Raw genomic sequence first — 19,767 nt, forward strand, 5'->3', positions numbered from 1 at the left:
GTTGTTCACAACAGACCGGATATTGCTCATGCAGTTGGTTTAGTTGCGAGATTTCAGAAGAATCCAAAGGAGACACACTTGATAGCAACCAAGAGGATATTCAGATATTTGAAAGGTACTATTGACTATGGATTATGGTATCCATATGCAGGTAACTTTGATTTGAAGGTTTATACGGATGCAGACTGGGCAGGTAATGTTGATGATAGGAAGAGCACAACCGGTGGTGCATTCTTTCTTGGAGGAAGACTTGTATCATGGAGTAGCAAGAAACAGAGTTGTATATCATAGTCCACCACTTAAGTTGAATATGTTGTAGCGTATATGAATTGTACCCAAGCAATCTGGATGAAACACATTCTGGAAGGATTCAAGCTGAAGATTATAGATCCAGTAAAGATTTTATGTGACAACACCAGTGCAATAAATATTTCAAAGAACCCGGTGTTTCATGCTAGAACCAAGCATATTGAGCTGAAATATCATTTCTTGAGAGAGAAAGTGCAGAGTAAAGATGTGTTATTGGAGCATGTATCTACCAAGGAGCAGGTAGCAAATATCTTTACTAAACCTCTGCCTAAGACTACTTTTGAGTATCTTAGAGGTCAGCTAGGGGTTGTGCCCCTACATGAGGTCAATTGAGTAGATGTGGAATACATTAGTCCCGGAGGTAATTGAAGAATCTTGTAGCAGGACTGGTGTAGAGTGGAGTTATTCCATAGGGGGAGCATCAAGTTGCAGTTTGTTAATGCAGAACAATGAAGTATGATACTGTATGTTTTACTTTCACTTTGGCATTGTTGTCAAAGGGGGAGAAGAACTATATGATTATGGAGAGAAGAATTGTATGATTGATAGAGAGAAGATCTATAGCCAGTTACCAGCTGAAGACATGGAGACTCAGTTGAAGGAGAGTACATGGTAAAATGTAAACCAGGATTCCTATTCACAATCATAACAATCAAGGGTATTGATACTTGTATTGCCATCAATGCCAAAGGGGGAGATTGTTGGCATTTGCATGAAGATTGCATTGATGAACTATTATGTTGTCATTGATGTCAATTATAACCGGTAATGATCTTGTAATAATGTTGTTTTGCAACCGGTAGGAGAGCAAAAGAAGGAAACCGATATTACTAGAGAAGAAGTGAGATCAACCGGTAACCCTACCTGTTGATGTGCCAAATCCTAACTGATGGAGATTGATGAATCGGTTGTATTGGTTTATGATCAAATGATGAGCGGTAATGATTATGCCACGTATGCATGTTGTATGAGAAAAGTTTCAAATGGTTTTTGGTGCATAGAGATAATGGTTTTATCTTGGGAATGAGCAAGTACATTGCATGTAGTGGAAACCGCGTGATGAGTTACAGAGATCGATGAAGCGGTGATCAAGGAGCGGTCGAGGTTGTCTTGAATCATGTGCAATGATTGCTATGTAATCCAACGGTCATACTTGAACCGATTTGTTTGTAATCTCTATGAGATCTTAGGTTTGTGATGTGTTACTGACCTGTTGTTTTGCTTATAAGGTCGATGAGTTGTTTTGTTGTAGTGATGGCAATTTTGGTTAAGTGCAAGAGTGATTGGTTGCCGAACCAAGAGATGTATCTGCAGTATGTGTAAAGGCAGATGGGAGCTTGAAAAGGATCTGATCAAGCAGAGTAGTGCTATTCACCAGATCAACAAACCCCTGTTGCTCTCTAACAATTACAACAGTCAAATCCCTTAACTGAGTAAGCTCTAACAAGCTTAATGTTATCTAAATCCTCCAACCAGGTGATCCATTAGCTTGTATTTCAAATCCTCTACCGAGGTTACTCCTAATAGGGTATTGCTTCTAATAGGGCATTATAGTCAATCCCTTAACCGGGTGGTCCATAACAGGATCTGTTCTTAACAGGACTTATTGTAAAGCTTTAATAGGCTTGGCTCCTAACAGGGTGAACTTTAGAAGAGTTCAGAATACTTGTGGGTATTCATCCCCACCGTGGTTTTTCCCATTTGGGTTTCCACGTCAAAATCATTGTGTCAAGTGGTGAATGTTTTTGTGGTTATGTTTGCTATGGTTAATTTGCTTAACTGTTAAATTCACTTAAATATGATATGATGACCGGCTGTAATCTGAAATGTGCTTTTACTTTTGTCAATAAAGTATTTTGGATGTTTTGGTCAAAACGTTTGAGAGTTTCAGAGTTGTTTTACTGTTATTCTGATATGACAGTCAACCGGTATACTTGACAGTGATATTGCAATTTGTAGTTCAATGTTTGAACTAGTCAGTTTTTAGGTTGTCTTGAGAGGTTGTTTTTGAGAGTGGTGAAAGTTTAGTCAGTTTTCTATCTACTGATTCACCTCCCCCCTCCCCCCCCCCTCTCAGTAGTTGTTTGGATCCTTATTGATTCATCATACCATCATTACTTATTACTAATCGCTGCTTTTGGTTAACTTTAAATGTTGTATCCTTCCATCAAATATTCTTTTATTTATACATGGGATTCCGGGTGCATATCCCCTTTCATACAAATTGCATCTCTTCATAATAGAAGTTTACTGCATCCTTATTCAAATATGTTATTTATAAAATCCACACTTTTGTATTGTCTTTTTGTTTTTGATTAACACAAACTCTTATCGCCTGGAATATTAAATGATTCATTCTTCTTCAGATCTGGGAATAAAGGATAAAATACTAATTCTATGATCCCTCATTTGTGAAGATATGATATCCTTTTAATATGTGATGAAAGGTTGTGACGGTGAGGAGATAAAACCTTTTCTCAGTCGTGACCCTTCATAATGTCTAATTGCACTCTTAGTTATAGGTTGTTAGCTTATCCATCTTGAATCAGATTTCTCTATAATTCGTATGATAAGGCATTAGTCTCCAGTTCGATGATAAGTGGCTATCATTGTGTTTCTTCATAATTAATTACTGATCATTATCATAGCTGTATTCTTTGTAATTACTGACAAATAGAAGATTACTGTTTGTCTACTATATATGGAGGTGCTGGAGTGAATTGATAAATCAAGGGAATAGTCCTCTATGAATTGGTTTATAGATTTCCTTCCTCGATCATGATTATATGGCAATGGTGTGCTGTTGTATTTCAAATCTGATTATTATCTTAAGAAGGCTGGGTGGAAGATCATGGTGGAAGATCATGGATGACATGCTGATATGATATCCTTAATATGCTGAAAATTATGTTGATGGTCTTGAATTCTCGCTTACCCAGATCGGGTGTAGATGTATTATGTAATTATTGGACTGATCTTCGATGCAATTCTGTTAACATTTCACTCTCAGCCCGACTTATGGATCCTCCGGGGTACTTCATGAACATATACATGTTTACCATTTTACTATTTATACTTGTTGCTTTCTAACTTCTAAATACTGAGGTGGTCATCCTTGATCGTGCAAATGTTCTGCTCTTTACTTGCTACGCTAAAGATGGGGACATGACAAGTTGAGCCTTGTTCTAGGGCCAGTGGTTATAAGTTAGTGGCCGTTTCATAGATTGGTCTAGGCTGTCCATTTGGCAAGAATATATGAAAATATGGTGCTTGTACCAAATTCCTCAGTGGAATTAAAGAAAATCTAAAGTTTGATGGTGTGTTAGGATCATGTTATTTTGGCATTGAGAGTATTTGCAAGACTCAAGGAGTCCCGAGCTAAGATGGTGGCTGTAAGTTTTGTGGCTTCAACTTAGCCAACTCACTAGGTTTGCTTTTCCAAATTTTCAGTATCAGCCCACTCATGGAGCCCAAAAGCCACTAGTTTAAAACTAAAAATTGAACCTACGTCTGCAGCTGTGCCACTCAATCACTCATTTAGGACACTAGCAATGATATAGAGATTCTGCACTTTTCTATAGCCTTACAGTTCTTTGCTCCAGAGAACAGTTCTTTTCTTCTTTTTATGCTTCTTCATATCTTCTTTCTGTCAACAATGCTCAAGGTCATATAAACTTTTACCATTCTCCTCTCTGTGAATATTTAATTAGTCCTCTAGCATTTTACATTTTTAATTTTACCAATTCTATGTCTTTATCTAGTTCAATATGTTTCTGTGCACGGTGTTGATGAAACATGCCTCTTGTTAATGTTCTTATTTCATTTCTTCTACATAATGCATTTTTTCCAATCCTTCTACAAATTTGTTGTTCTTATACTTTATATTTAGTGTATTAATTTTTTTGTAATAATTTTTTTTTTAATTATTAAGTTTTTTATTTTCCCGAGTCATGACAGTTTTTTGCAGAGTCCGAGTCTAAGATGTGCTTGGCTCATCTGAGTGTCAATGCTATGGTTTGGACAGTAGGATTCTAGAATCAACCGTAAAAGTTCTATCCAAGACATTTGGCAATCAAACTCATTACTACAAAACCCTAAATATTACTTGAGACATTTGGCAATCAAATTCATCACTACAAAAATTATCTAGTTGGAAGCAAAAATTGACAGAATAGGTGAACAGAAATTGGCATTCTCATTTCCTTCCCGTAGGCTATTTAAAAGAAAATATACATATTTATAGCCTCTTGGACGAATTAATCATTTTGACTAGCGTCCAAGAGGAGTTGAGATGACTTTAGTGAAAAGAGGAGCTAACTCAACAAGTAGAGGCAATAGTGGCACTTGATGAGGCAAAGGTGGCATCTATTTACTTTCAATCAAGGAATGATGAGGCAAAGGTGGCACCTAGTTGCCTTTAATCAAGGAATCACATGTGCTCATTAGCTACCTAGGAATTAAACATATCTATTCGAGTAACTTTATAAAATATTTGTAATGAAATGTTATACTATCAACCCTCCTTTAGTGCATTTAGGGAGGTGATTTGAACATAGGAGGTGACTCCTCAACCACTTGCATACTCATTCCTTATATATTTTCAGTAGGTTTTCAGATTGATTACTACTGCCCTTACATTTTCATGTTGGTTATGTAGACATCTTTTCATGAGCACCTAGTTGTTGAGACTTGGGAGGCTACAGGGCAGTTGGTTGTGAGTGTTCTTCTGAACATAGTTTATTTATTTGTTGCTTCCGTTTTGGTGAGTGGCAGTCACTACAGATACTACATGGAGATGATTTCCTTTTTTAAGATGATGCCTCATTGATTGCAGCAATTTGAGTGTGTTGTTGTGTTCGGAACCCTTCCTTTGACACTTGGAGGTTAAGTGTCAATGTTATGATTTTGGTTGGCAACAATAGAGGAATTCTCTGGTTGGTAGATTGCAGAGTTGTGACAATGATTGGTCTACTTCATCTTTGGGATGTCATAAGGGGATATGCTGAAATTTATTCTTTATGGCATAGCAATTTATTTTCTTTGTTGCCCAGGATTGTGGTTGGCAATGAGATTGGGGGTTTGGTCTTCTCTAAGATGCCTTGGCAGGATGTATGGTTTAGACTTCAGTCCTTTTGGATATTCGAGTGTGTTGTGTTGTAAACACACAAGCCCTATTGCAAATGGGGACCCCCTCTTTTGCTTGATAACTTAGTGTTTTGCTTAGCTTGGCAATAATTTTAGTCTCTGCCCTTTGAATGAAGGGCTTTGTTTTGTCAAGTCTAGGAGTGAGTCAAGGAATGAAATTGTAAAAGAAAGTCTTGTGTAAATATGGGAGACAAGGATGAAAATTATGAAATTGGGATTTGGAAAACTTACAACTTAAGACTTGAAATTGTGAAAGTGAAGAGATGTGGGTATGAATGGACAAAGTTTGAAAGAGGCGGGCGAATTTTTCGTACAAAATAGCAAGTAAAAGGTGAAGTGCCAATTGAAATTGTAAGATTGCTTGTAATTTTGCTTGGAATTGCAAGCACCAAGTTAAACTTTGCTCTAAATTGTTAAGCAACCTTGCAAATACACACAATGATCATGAAAAAATCCAAAGTTCAAAAAAGGATTTTCTCCTTGGAGTGAAGATGCAATAAGGAAATTTTGAAGTTTAAGTTACTAAGACAAGGAAAATCCATATCTAACTCTAATTTTCACTCAAAATCCTTGGACAAATTAAGATTGCATTTAAAAAAAATCCTAGACAAGTTTGAATTTCCCTTGAAAATCTAGGAGTAGAGGTGAATCCCGCTTGAAAATCCACTTCTAGGGTGAAACTCCCTTGGACAATCCATGTCTAAGTTGTTGTTCACTTGGAAAATCCCCGATCATGTTGCATTTCCTCCTAGGAATCCTTGTTTAAAGTTGAAACTTGCTCAAAAAATCCTTGTCTAGGTTGCATCTCCACTGGAAAGTTCATGATCACCTATGATTTCCACTTGGAAATCCTCAAGCATATGAGATTTTCGCTCAAAAATGCAAAGCAAGGTTTCATTTCTGCTTGAGAGTGTAAGTGTAGGTCAAAATCCCGCTGGACAATGCATAATCAACATGCAAACCTGCTTCATAATGCAACACTAGGTCGGATTTCCGCTGGAAAATGCAACATAAGGTGAAATTCTGTAATGACCCCATTCTGAACCTAAAGCCAACTAGGATCGATAAATGATTAAATAAGTTTTAATTAATGATTTAACTTATTAGTCATACTCGTATATATATATATATATATATATATATATATATATATATATATATATATATATATATATATATATATATATATATATATATATATATATATATATATATGAGGGCAATCCTTATTAATATCATCATTACAATGATGAAAGGGTGAAGGCAACAGATAGGGCAATAATACATTCAGCAATACATCTTGAAGGGAGTAATAAATGAATTACACTAAGAATCTAACACTATGAATTACTATGAAGTTGCCGCACATGCTTATGAGAATTCCGATGAACACAAGCAATACCAAGCAACATTATGACTTTACTTGGTCCACTTCAATAGCATGAAGACAATAATCTCCCAGTCAGCAGTTAGGAAGAAATAACATTCTTAGCTAAGACAGTGATTACAAGTAAGGGCCATAGCTAACTGATTTGTTATGAAATAATGTGATTACCTACATTTAAGACATTGAAATATGAAGTGACTTGTCATGTTGACCAAACCAACGTAAGGGGCATTAAATTAATTGGTTGTTAAGCATTTTACTAAAGGCTGCAATGACTTAATATTCCATTTACAATAATCATATTGAATAGATGCGATCTATTATGGAGAAACATGGTTGGGAAAGACATGTCTTCAGATATCCAAGAGGTGCAACCGTTTAGATCACAAGATATATAATCCAGAATGAATCCCATTCTCAGACATTGTGGATTTTGTGTTATTTCTTTTATTAATCCAGATTTGGATCTGCTCGGTAAGAGCAAGTGCCATTGGCATTATTGGTTGCAAGTATTAAAGATTGCATATCAGAAACAGCATCCATTATCAAGTTGCCAGCATTCAGATATCGATCTGAAACAGCAACATATCGCCTCTAGCGGTATCCATATATTTGCATAATCGAATTGATATATCAGATATAGCAAATCATTACTGAAAGCAATATAAATCATTTGTATAAATATATTGTTTATATTAGACATAGCATCATCTCTTTATCACTATAAGTGACAAGTTATCTCATTCATAGCATATTTCATATTTGTATATTAGATATTGCTATTGATTCTATATCGTCTTGCATACAGTTATATCTTTATATCAGAAATAGCAGTTGATATCTTGTGTAACTTTCATTACTTGGTTTAATTGCAATCATTCGATAGAGTGAGAAGGAGAAGTTAAGTAAACGTCCCAACATCCTAAGTTACTCTATTAACGGGACATTACAAATTCCCGCTCAAGGTAAGTAGTGTGAAATCCATGAAGGTGAAGGCTGACTTAGCATTGAGTGGAAGCAATTTAAAATTTGAGGAAATAAAAGGAAATTCATAACTTAGCCAACTTCCTTGCCAAGGGAAATCATTACAAGAGTGCATATAAATGTTAAGTTAAGATGAGTCATTTTGCAATGTAATCCAAATCAGATTGCAGCAGATGTCATGCCCCGTCCCTTTGATTAGATGTAATGGACTATTTTAATTGTATTAATGATGCATCTCTGAAACCTATTTCCCTTAATTTAATTTTGCTGATCTATCCTATAAATCATTGTTATATTTACATCATAACCAAGAAAAGAAAATTTTCTTGAATCCAAGACTTCACAATTTTCTTTATCTCAGATTTCAGAAGTCATTAAGTACTCTTTGTTGTCTGATTTTAAATTAAACTGTTCATATATCTAACTAACCAATTAAGGATATAGAAGCCTACGTATTGTCTAGCATAATGATCACAAGTGTGAGTGTTAACTAACTCGTGGATTAAGGCACTGATTATTGTTGGAGGGAATTGTTTCCTTAAAGAGGGAGAGAAGCGACCCTCAAGATGCCACCCTTGGCATCTATAATATGGGAGATCAGGCCTCGTCACAAGGCATAGAGGATAAAAATAATAGTGGGAAAGAAAGGCTGCATCTTGTCAAACAATTGGAGGCATTCAGTCAACAATTTGAGGGTATAAATCTGCAGTTAGCCAGTAAAAGGTAAGGCAAAAGGTATGAATATAACACTTTGTCGCTTGACAATATCTCTGTAGCATGTATTTCCATCCAGCATATTTTGGACTAGCCTTAATCATCTCCTCACAGCAATACTGTTAAAGTGATATGGGCTCAGTATCTTAGTGTCATTGTTTGATATCATTCTCCCATTACTTTAATAGCATCAAACATCTAGTTGAGGCTATCGGATTACAATTTGGTTTCAGCCACAATCTATTATAAATAATAATCATAAAGTGTCAACATCTCTGCATTATTAATATCATAATATTCTGTATGAATAGACTCTCAGCACCATTATTAATCACAACATTAGGGCTGGGTATGTATTATAGAACAATCAATCTCTAATTTATTTTAGATTTAAGCACATGTTGAACCTCATCATGGAGGGAAGGCAGAGAGGTAGATAAGAGGGTATAAGGTTGCCATCTAAATAGGATACCTTGGGTGGATGTCAAAGTTCTGCCACTGAGGCCAAGAGGGTCAAAGTCCCGCTCTTGGGCTTAGATTGGACAAGCCAAGAACCCCACTACAATCTCCATTGCATTCCTACTAGGATGAGCTATTAACTATAAGAGATAGGGCATGGATAGGGAAGCAAGACAAGCACCCTACTAAGTAGTATATCTCGGGTGGATGTCTAAGTCCTGCCACTGGGCCAAGAGGGCCAAAGATTTGCTCTTGGGCTTAGTATGGGTTGGCTTGGTCTAACCTATCATGTCCTTATCTGTATGCTCAAAATATGTTTGATAGTAATAGTAATATAGGAGATATATTTATTTACTTTAGCTAACTCTAACAATGCCGTTAGTTTTCTATGTATACATGTATGCTCTTGTGTTTCTATGTGATGGTTGCAAGATTTCTATTTAAGAGCATAATAAAGAAATAACTACTTGTAAGTCATTTCCCTAACCCCAATTTATGGTAATTGTGATTGTAGGGTTTCATCTAGGACAAATCTAGAAGGGGGCATTACAATTGGTATTAGAGCCTCTTTCCTGACATCTTGTGAAATATAGTTAATGCAAACCTATCAAAGGAGGGGAAACAAAATGAGTGAACAATTGAGCAATGAGTTAAGGGCCTTCATGGAGCAAACCGCTCAAACCACCCAAGCCCTTATGGAACAAAATGAGAGAACCAACCAACTCCAAACTATTCAAAGCATAAGCAACAACCATTCCAGACCCAACCAATTCAATGGGAGGGATACTAATCCCCACCATTCAGAGAATAGTAATAATAACATCTCCCCTAGAAGATCCATCCCTAGGCCAACAAGACCCACTTTCCTACCTAGAGAGGGCCATGGGGAAGGAGAAACAGTGAATGCCCCACCTTTGGATAATGTTGATGAAATTCTAGAAGCATATTCTAGATGAGACCCCGAATTAAGGAGAAACTTATCTTTTAGAGATTCTTGTGATTCCAAAATCAAGGCTATCCCTAATATGAAAAGAAAGAGGCAGTGTGATAAAGACATTAAAGAAAGAGTAAGATAACTCTTCCTAGCTTTGATGGATTCGGAAAATTTTCATCACGTTCATGGGTCCAAAAGCTAGACACTTACCTATCACTAAGTTCCATGATAGAGGAAAATGCAATCAAATTTGCGGTGCTGCACGGGAATAGCCCATGAATGGTGGGACCATGGTCTTATCACCCAAGGCCATCAATATGCAACCACTTATGATGAGTTTACACAAAAACTCATCAAGAGATTTGACCAAAAGCATCCACAATGGTACTTCAAAGAATTAACTCAACTAAAGCAACAAGGGGAAGTAGAAGAGTGTTTCATCGACTTCCAAAAGCTGGTCGTCATGGTACCGGAAATCTCTCAAGAAAGGCTCACTTACCTCTTTGTGGAAGGATTAAAAGAATCAACATAGTAAGTGCCATGGACCCCACAAACTTAGAGGAAGCAATCCTAAAGGCAATGAAATTCGACACTCACTCATCCAAAGATAAGTCCAAAAACTTTACATCAAACATGCACTCCAAAAATTCCCATAAGGAGGACAAGTATAGGAGGGAATCCCAAAGAGGAAAACCATGCTATCATTGCAAAGAACCATGGGAGCGTGGGCATATGTGCAAAGGAGTGGAACTCAAAATAGAACGTGAGGATTTAAGGAGGAAGAATTTATTCTTTAAGTGTAAAGAACCATGGGGACGAGATCACCAATGCAATAGAGGACAAGTGCACAAAATAGAAGAAGCACTCAATGAGGAAACGAATGAGAACCCTAGCAATAGGGAAAGATTCGATGATGATTAGCCTGAGACTTTAGCAGTCATTTCTCAAATCTTCAGACAGACCTTTTAGACTTAAAGGCACTCTAAAAGGGCAAAAGTAATGCTTTGGTTGATAGTGGGGCTTCCCACAATTCCATCCACAAAAACCTAGTGTCAAAAAGGAAATTAGAAGCCAAAGAGTTTAAAGGGTTCAAAGTAGCCCTAGCCAATGGATCCATTGATCAATACACCAAAATCATTCCCCAACTAGAGATCAAGTTGGGAGATCACACCATCAAGAGGGACTTCTATGTAGTTGCATTAGAAAATGATGTAATATTGGGAGCCCCTTGGATTCACTCTTTGAGTTGATTCACCATGGACCTCCCAAATTTAGAAATTTGCTTTCAACAAAATGGGCGAGAAGTCACATTAAAGGGACTACTAGATGGTTCTCCAAAGATGGTTTCATGTAAAAGAATGGAGAGAATCCTTGGGAATGGTCAAGGAGAATGGATCGCACAATGTATGATCCTAGAAAAATCTTCCCCCCAAGAGCAAGCCATTTACATAGATAGCCTATTTTGAGGAAACAAAAGAGGGTCTTTGATGATATTCCCTCAGATCTTCCCCCAAGAAGAGGGTTTGAACATACTATAGAATTAGAAGAAGGGACCAAACCCGTGATCACCGACACGTATAGACATCCCCACAAATTTAAGGAAGAAATTGAAAAGACTATCAAGGAGTTGCTAGAAATGGGACATATTCAGCCAAGCTCTAGTCCTTTGACATCTTCGGTAGTACTTGTCAAAAAGAAAGATGACACCATGAGAATGCGCATAGATTATAGAGCCCTAAACAAGAAGATGAGTAAAAATTGATATCCCATACCAAGGTTAGATGAATTTATTGATGAACTTCATGGAGCCAGGTATTTTCCAAGATTGATCTACGATTGGGATACCACCAAATCCGGATGAGAGAGGAAGATGTACCAAAAACTACATTTAGATGTCATCATGGGCATTTTGAGTTCATGGTCCTACCGTTTGGCCTCACCAATGCGCTAGCTACCTTTCAGTCCTACATGAATCATGTCTTCCGCAAGCAACTAAAAAAATTCCTACTTATATTCTTTGATGACATTCTTACTATAGCAGAACTTGGGAGGAGAATCTCCGACATATTGAAGAAGTCTTAAGTATCTTGGAAACAGAATCATTGTTTGCTAAAGCTTCAAAATGTTAGTTTGGCCTAGAGGAGATTCTTTACTTAGGTCACAAAATCAATGCAAAAGGGGTAAGTGTAGATGAAGAAAAGATTAAAGCCATCCAGGAATGGCCCAAGCCTAAAACCTTAACCCAACTTAGAGGCTTTGTGGGACTATGTAGCTATTACAAGTGCTTTGTAAAGGGCTTTTCTAAGATAGCTGCTCCTGTCACAGACTTTATTAGAAAAGGAGCCTTTGTATGGAGTGAAATAGCACAACAATCTTTTGAGAGAGTAAAAGAGACAATGAGTGCATGCCCAGTATTGGCCATCCCCGAATTCACACTACCTTTCAAGTTACAATGCGATGCTTCCAGAGAAGGGATTGGGGCAGTCCTCATACAAATTATGTTGAATTATTGTCATTGATGTTAATATGACTCCTGTGCAAGTAGTGATCATCATAATTCCTATGCAAACAAAAGATCATCATTCGTGCTACATAAGCATTGAAATCAAGTTCATATGCAAAGAATGAAATACTAAAGAACAAGTCCGATGCATGGTGATTGAGAAGAAATCTGCCTCGACTGGAATGAGTATTGAAGAAGCCAGCCATGCTATGACATGGATGCAATTAAAGGTGCACCTGTTCGTGAGAAGAGATCAATCCATTATTTACTGCTTCGTTTGAACCAGATGGACAAGCGACTATGGTGTCTATCGAGTATCCTTTAAGTAATTACATTATTCCTAAACGATAATCAATAATAGCCAACAATTAAATGTGGTGTTTCAGTTAGCAAATCAAATTAAGACAACAATATGCATTAACAAACAAGCATTCAAGTTTTAAATGATAGACGTGTTTTGCTAAAAAAGCAAACAAGCCTGATGTAAAGAGATACGATCTGTCAGTAATTAACATGGATTAGTTTGTGAAGGCTGCAACGATAATTAATTAGATAGAATTTGAAATTTGTTAATAAAGACAAAAGACAACGGTTAATGAAAGGCTGCGATAAATATTTGTAAGGACAGCAATTAACTTCAAAGTCAGTGATGACTTTTGAAATAAAAATGATTATTTTTTGTAAATGGTATAAGGCACTGATCCTTTATGAACGGGTGCATCCTTTATGAAGTGTTGTATCATTTATGAAATGATGTCTCTTTTCAAAGAAACAAAAGATATAAAAAGAGATTGTAAGATGTGTGAGGTGGTTGGCGTATCGTGTGTAAGAGCAGAACCGAAAGCTCTTCAGACTTAAGGATTCAAAAGATGAATCAGTAATGAAAATACAACAGATATAAAGTAGACTTTGATGCTGACTGAGAAGAACATTATGTGCAGATTTTTGAAGGAAGAATTATGAGTAGTTTATGATCAGAATTTTGACTGTGTGAAGAAAAGTGTGGTAATCAGGTTAGTGAAGATTGGAGTCATCCATTGTTCTTGAAGAGATGAATTACAGAATGAGGGGTAGGTGCCTCTACTGAGTTGGTGCTCACATAGTGAATGAGGGGTTGGTGCCTCCAGTGAGTTGGTGCTCACAAATTGAATGAAGGGTTGGTGCCTCTAAAAATTGTAAAAGACTTTATAACATAAACTGTTACATTATTGTAATTTGTTATTTGAATTATTGATTTCATTGCACATAAATCTAGCTTTGTTTAAAGTTGTTAAAATTTAGAAGTAGTTTTATACTAATTCACCCTCCCCCTCTCAAAATTAAGAAACACTATTCCATCTATGACAAGGAAATGTTGGCCATTATGCATGCCTTTGCCAAATTCAGGCAATACTTAGTTTGTGGGAAATTCCATGTCAAAACAGATCACAATAGCCTAAGGTTCTTCATGAATCAAAAAGATTTGAATGACCGCCAACAAAAATGGATAAGCAAGATCCAAGCTTACAATTCTGATATCGAGTATGTGAAAGGGACCAATAACATAGTAGCTGATCCCTTGTCCAAACGACCTAATTTGAACACCATAACAAGCCTCACAGGGGACTGGAAAAGTTACATCACTGCAAAATATGCAAAAGGCCCCCAAGCCAATGAAATTTTAGAGGGAAACACACCAAGTGATGAATACAAAGTAGTCGAAGAAATCATTCTATATAAGGATTGGATATTCCTCATATCCAACTCAAAGATAAAGAATAAAATCTTGAAGGAGTACCATGATAACTCATTAGCAGGTCACCAAGGATATTTCAAAACATATAAGCAGATATGAGAAAAGTATTCATGGAAAGACCTCAAAAAGGATGTTGTTTACTCCCTACGGTGTGGGTTCTCAGACTACCGGAAGTAAACAAAAATTATACAACACATGAATCAACACAACACATAGAACTTCCAACAACATATGGCAGTAAAATATTCTTTATTCGCACATGCAATTGTTACAGAGAAGAAGACCAGAGATGGTCAGCCAAGGACTACAATTGGCCCGACTATTCCCTACTACCTTCCTTTGCGCTACACGAACATTTTAAAGGATCCGACGGTTGCTGAGGTGTACACAACCGTCAACCAACTGACACATAAATACCCGAGAGTGACAATTCACTTAACACAAATAATTAATACTTTGGCAGATAACAAATATTATCAAATATAACAATAGGTATTTTATGCTGGCTACAAATGTCCTAAAGTATGTACAAGAATGCTTGACTTGCCAAAAGAACAAAGTAGAACAAAGCCACCTTGCAGGCCTCCTTTAACCATTACCCATCCCTAGCCATGTGAGAAAGTTTACAAGGCATGAAAGTAGAAAGGAAGTTTACAAGGCATGGAAGAGCTGAGGTGGTGCCTACTCATCTTGACCAATCAAGTAATCCAAGGTCAACATGTCCAGATTCATCGTACCCGACTCATCCAAAGAAGAAGAGATGGACATGTAGACAGACGTTAAATGAAATATTACAACTCAGTTTCTCATTGGTTGACATTAAATGTATGAGGTGGTAGTTATAACCAACTCCATTTAGGGTTTTATTGATTGTCTTGGCTGTTGATTTAGAATCAATCTGGGCCTTTGGTTTGTAATTGAAAAGTCTATATAAGGCTTGGCCTTTTCATTTGTAAAGTGTTAGAAGTTAGGAATAGTGGCAGGAATAGTGATAGTAGTAGTTGTAGGTAGGACTAGAAATTGTTGCCAAGACTATGTTGGAATAAATATATGATTTTAATTAAAGATATGGTGGATCTTTTTATCAAGTTTTAAATTTTTGAATGGTTTCTACTTCTCAAGTTTTAGTTGAAGTCCATTGGTTTTAATTGAGAAATATGAAGATATTTGATGAATTCCTTGGTTCATACCATTTGTAGTTTGTTGATAGCAAATTTCAATGTATGGTTAGTTTGAACCTAATTTTGGCAATAGTTCGATTGTGGATGTTCATTTACATTGTGCTAGCAATGGGTATTGGTGTTGTGCACACACTCCTTGTCTCTGATAGGAACCCTATTTTTTGTTTTGTCTGCTTCATTGGTTATTGTAGCAATCTTGTCTTGATGAAGGTTGTTGGCATGAGAGAGAGAGTTGAAGCTCATGGATCCATAAGATGAAACAGGTTTGCAGATGGGAGTGGCTTACTATTGTTGTTTGGTAGATAGGGGATGTTATTGAATTAGCTCCAAAGCACCCAATCTCCCAAACTCTTGTAGAGGAACCCAATGCCACACCTCCCCGAATCCAAAAAATAGAGATAAGAATTGAGAACTCATTCAAAGAGAACCTAAGACTGGACTTAACTCAAGAAAACTTAGGGAATGAAAGGCACAAAGAGTAGAAGTAAGAATCAATCCCCAAAATTGACCATATACAAAGGAGTATATAGGGGCATGAGGAGGGAATCAAGAATTCAAGTTGAAACCAATAAGGAAAGACTTTGAATGTGATAAAAGGTTCTTATTGAGAGTAGGGGGGAGCTTTGAAAATGAGGAGTATAAAGATTATTGAAAAAGTTAAGTCTAGAGATTGCCATATAATGAAAACAATAAGACTCATTGCAAACTCGGCTTGAACAAGTGAACTAGGACCTCACTTTGGAATTGTTCAAGGACTAATTTTTATTAGGCAGAAAAGATTGATCCTACTCCAAGTTCGAACTTAGGAAACAAAACCAGACATTCCGAAACGTTTCCTAATGCCGAGTTTGAAGCATAGTTTCTGTTTCATCTTCCTAGTACTAAGTTCTTAGCCAAAACATGCTTCTCCATTCTCAAAATTCGGTTTTTGCATATGAAAAAGGAATAAGCCTTAATTCCTAAATTCTCTCCTAGCACTGGATTCGGACCCTTAAGTCTTCCTCCCTCAAGTTCGATATTTGTAGTCAAAACTGGAATAGACACTTGATCCAAGAAACCCTCTTTCCACCGAACTTTGGACCTGCACCCTACAAAGTTTGGCTTTTGCATGCAAAATGGGAATATCGCTATTCCAAATGGGCTTCTAAAGTTTGAGGTTTTCACCAAACTTCCATCTTTCACTCACAACGTTCAGCATTTTCATTGAAAATCAGATCAGCCCTTAATCCCAAAAGGCTTTGTACCCTTGAAGTTTAGACCGAACTTTCTCCTTTCAGTCCAAAATTCGGTGGCAGCATTGAATTAGGGTATTGTTATTAGTCCAAAAGGTGTTCCTAGTGCCTAACTTCAGACCAAATTTTGCACAAACTCTCCAAATTTGGTATGGGCATGTAGAATTTGATTTAGCCTTATTCTTGAAGGCCTTCCTTGTGCCAAGTTTGATCCTTGGCTCTCCCTGGACCACCTTCCCAAAGCCAAAGGACCCTCTTATAGAGTGATGTTCAATAGGATGAAATGTTGCATCATAAGGGGTTAATCAATTTGAGTTCCTTCGAGGAATGAGTGATTACAAGGGACAAATCTTCAATGAATGTGATAATAATGAATGAATGACTAAATGAAATGATGATTGATCCTTGACTTGTCCATGCAGAATGGAGGGCTCAACAGAGGTGATGTCGAGATGCTTGAGACAAAAGGAGGCTCTGCAACACTACAATTCGGAGCACCAATTGAAGATAGGATCAAGTCGGAGTATTCCCAAGATAGAGCCAGGAGATGAATTCAAGGTCAACATCTTGAGGATGTCAATGAATGAGCCTAAAACAAAATACGAGGATAAGAGACCACTACCATGATGTAGAAAAGACAAAGTGATGCCATTTCGAATCTCTGGAAGATAGAGGCAGACACAAAATGTGATAGGAATATGCAGAAATGAGGAAAGAACAACTTGAGATAACAAAAATTTGAATAATTGTAACATAACTACTTTTAGGCCCAATTTAATGCATTTCAAGAGGGGGCTAAAAGTTAGTTGTTCTTGCAACTACCAATCTTGTCTCTTTATGTCTCGAGCCCCACAAACTTTTGTCTTCTAGTTGGATTAATTGAAGGCAGTTGAGAGTAGCTAAAAAGGTGGTTCAAAGTTGTTGAGGCCATTAACTGAAAGCTATCAGGGTTTCTAGAAGTCAAATTTGGGCCATTAAATGGATTGAATCCTAGCCATTGATTTAGAATGTAAAACCTATAAAAGGCCAATGCTTCTCTCATTGTAAGGGGTTATCAAGTTTGAGATTTTAGAAAGTTAGAAGGTTAGAAAATAGAGGTATGCAGTAGATATTAGAAGTAGAATTAGGAGTAGAGTAGGAATTGTTGGGCAGAGTTGTAATGGCAATTGAAACAAGTGAATAAAGCATTGAATCATGGTGTTTTGCCATTGGCCTTCACCTGTTTGCATGGTTTCTTTAATCAAGTTATTTAAGGTTTAGTAATTTTGATGGTAAAGTGTGAGGATATGTGATATATTTAAGGTTCATACCATTGGAGGTTTGTTGACTGTAAGTCTCTGTGCATGGTTAGTTTGAGCCCCTTTACTATTAGTTCAATTGCGAATATTCATCTAAGTTGCACTAGAATTGGGTACTTAATGAATGTTCATGGTCTGAAAATCCATTTATTCCCTTTGGAGATTGTACTGTTTTTGTGTAGTTGTGAGTTTATCTCTGGCTAAGCAGAAACTAGTTTTATTTGAAGTCTATTTATCTGCAGTATTCACCATTACTATCATTGTCCCTAGGATCTCTAAACCCTATCCCTTTGCCCTTTATTTTACCTGAGTGATAAGCAAAGCATCATTAGAATGCTATATCAGACGTAGACCAGCTTGTCAGATGTGTAAGTCCCTTTGTGTTTACTAGCAAATCACATCATCACTGGGTTATCCTAAGCATAGTCATGACCTGACATTAGGAACCTTGAGGTTATTCAGTTTGGACAATCAGAGGGCATACATGATTTCCTTATACAAGAGAGAGTAGGATGTACTTAGTGCATTTTATACTGCATTGACAAAAGTGCTACATTTCCCCATCAATAGTATCTGGATGGATGTTTACAATATGAAAATCTCTTACTACCTTTAGAGAACACATTAGTTTTGTGTAGTAGTTGTTATCATGCGGAAGAAAAGCTTGATTTAAGGAATCCATTTATCTAGAGCACTATCCATTATCATCGTTGTTCATAGGTCTTAGGTTAGATTCTCTAACCCTGATCATTTTGATCTTTGTTTGGTAGAAGTTCAAGTTAGTCACTTGAATTAGTATATTGGATGTTCAAAGTTCCAACTTTGTAGAAGCGTAAGTCCCTTTGTGTTAACCAAAGATGAAAAACTCTTCCTCGACAATAAATCTTTTAGCCCAAAATTTTTAAAAAATTGGGACGACAAAAAATTGAGAAAAAATCGGCAAATTTATCGAACATTTGAAAATATATAATTTTTTAAAATATTAGCAACGTTACATTCCAACCAACTATTCCAAAAAAAAAAAATATTATATAAAATATGAATATATTACAATAAATTCAAAAATATTACATTTTAAATATGTTTAAATTTAATTTAAATATTAATCTATAAATAAAAAATTAAAATTTATATGTTATATCAATGTATTATAATTAAAATTTAATTTGAATATTTTATTTAAATTTAAAAATATTGTTAATGTATAAAAAAAATATATTAGAATTTATATATGAAATAATTTATGTACTATACATAAAAATCTAATTTAAATATTTTAAAAAATTTAAAATCTTAATAGTGAATAAAAAATAAAATAAGAAAAATCATTTAAAAAACAAAATGTAAAGATATTAAATTTTATTTAAAACAAAAGACTTGAAATATAAACAAAACCTACCTTGTCGTGGACAACGGTGGACAATGGATTTGTAGGAGAGGAGTCAAACACGTAGTGAGATTCAAAACAACTCCCCTGCTCAAACATGCAGTTGCATTACAGAGCTATCACCACATCGACCGCATAATAGAACGTAGCTACCGTAGATTAAATGCTAGGAAACTGTCTTGTTGCATCAAAAAACGAATCACTTTTTTAATACGCGATTTTTAAAATTTTTCTCGCGATTTTATTGCAATTTTTTACCTAAATATGATTTTTGGGCAGATTAAATTGGTAGGACAAGTGACTCCCGATAAATCGTGATTTGGACGATTTTTGGCTGATTTTTTCATCCTTGGTGTGAAAAATCACATAATTTCACTGAGTCTATCCATTGCACGTGAAGACTTGACAGTAGGAACCTTGGGGCTACCTTAATTGATCACATTGTTTAGCTTTTGAGGTTTCCTTGTTCAAGAGAGGATAGAATACTTAGTGTATTTTA

The 19,767-nt window shown here is 36.2% G+C and overlaps 1 protein-coding gene across 1 annotated transcript in view; it reads left to right on the plus strand.

The window, feature by feature from the left end:
- LOC131077930 (nicotinate phosphoribosyltransferase 2) overlaps window positions 1-19,767 on the plus strand; it is a 257,965-nt gene that overhangs the window by 79,400 nt on the left and 158,798 nt on the right. The window lies entirely within an intron of this gene.

Source organism: Cryptomeria japonica, chromosome 9 (genome assembly GCF_030272615.1).
Source record: "Cryptomeria japonica chromosome 9, Sugi_1.0, whole genome shotgun sequence".
Lineage (NCBI taxonomy): Eukaryota > Viridiplantae > Streptophyta > Pinopsida > Cupressales > Cupressaceae > Cryptomeria > Cryptomeria japonica.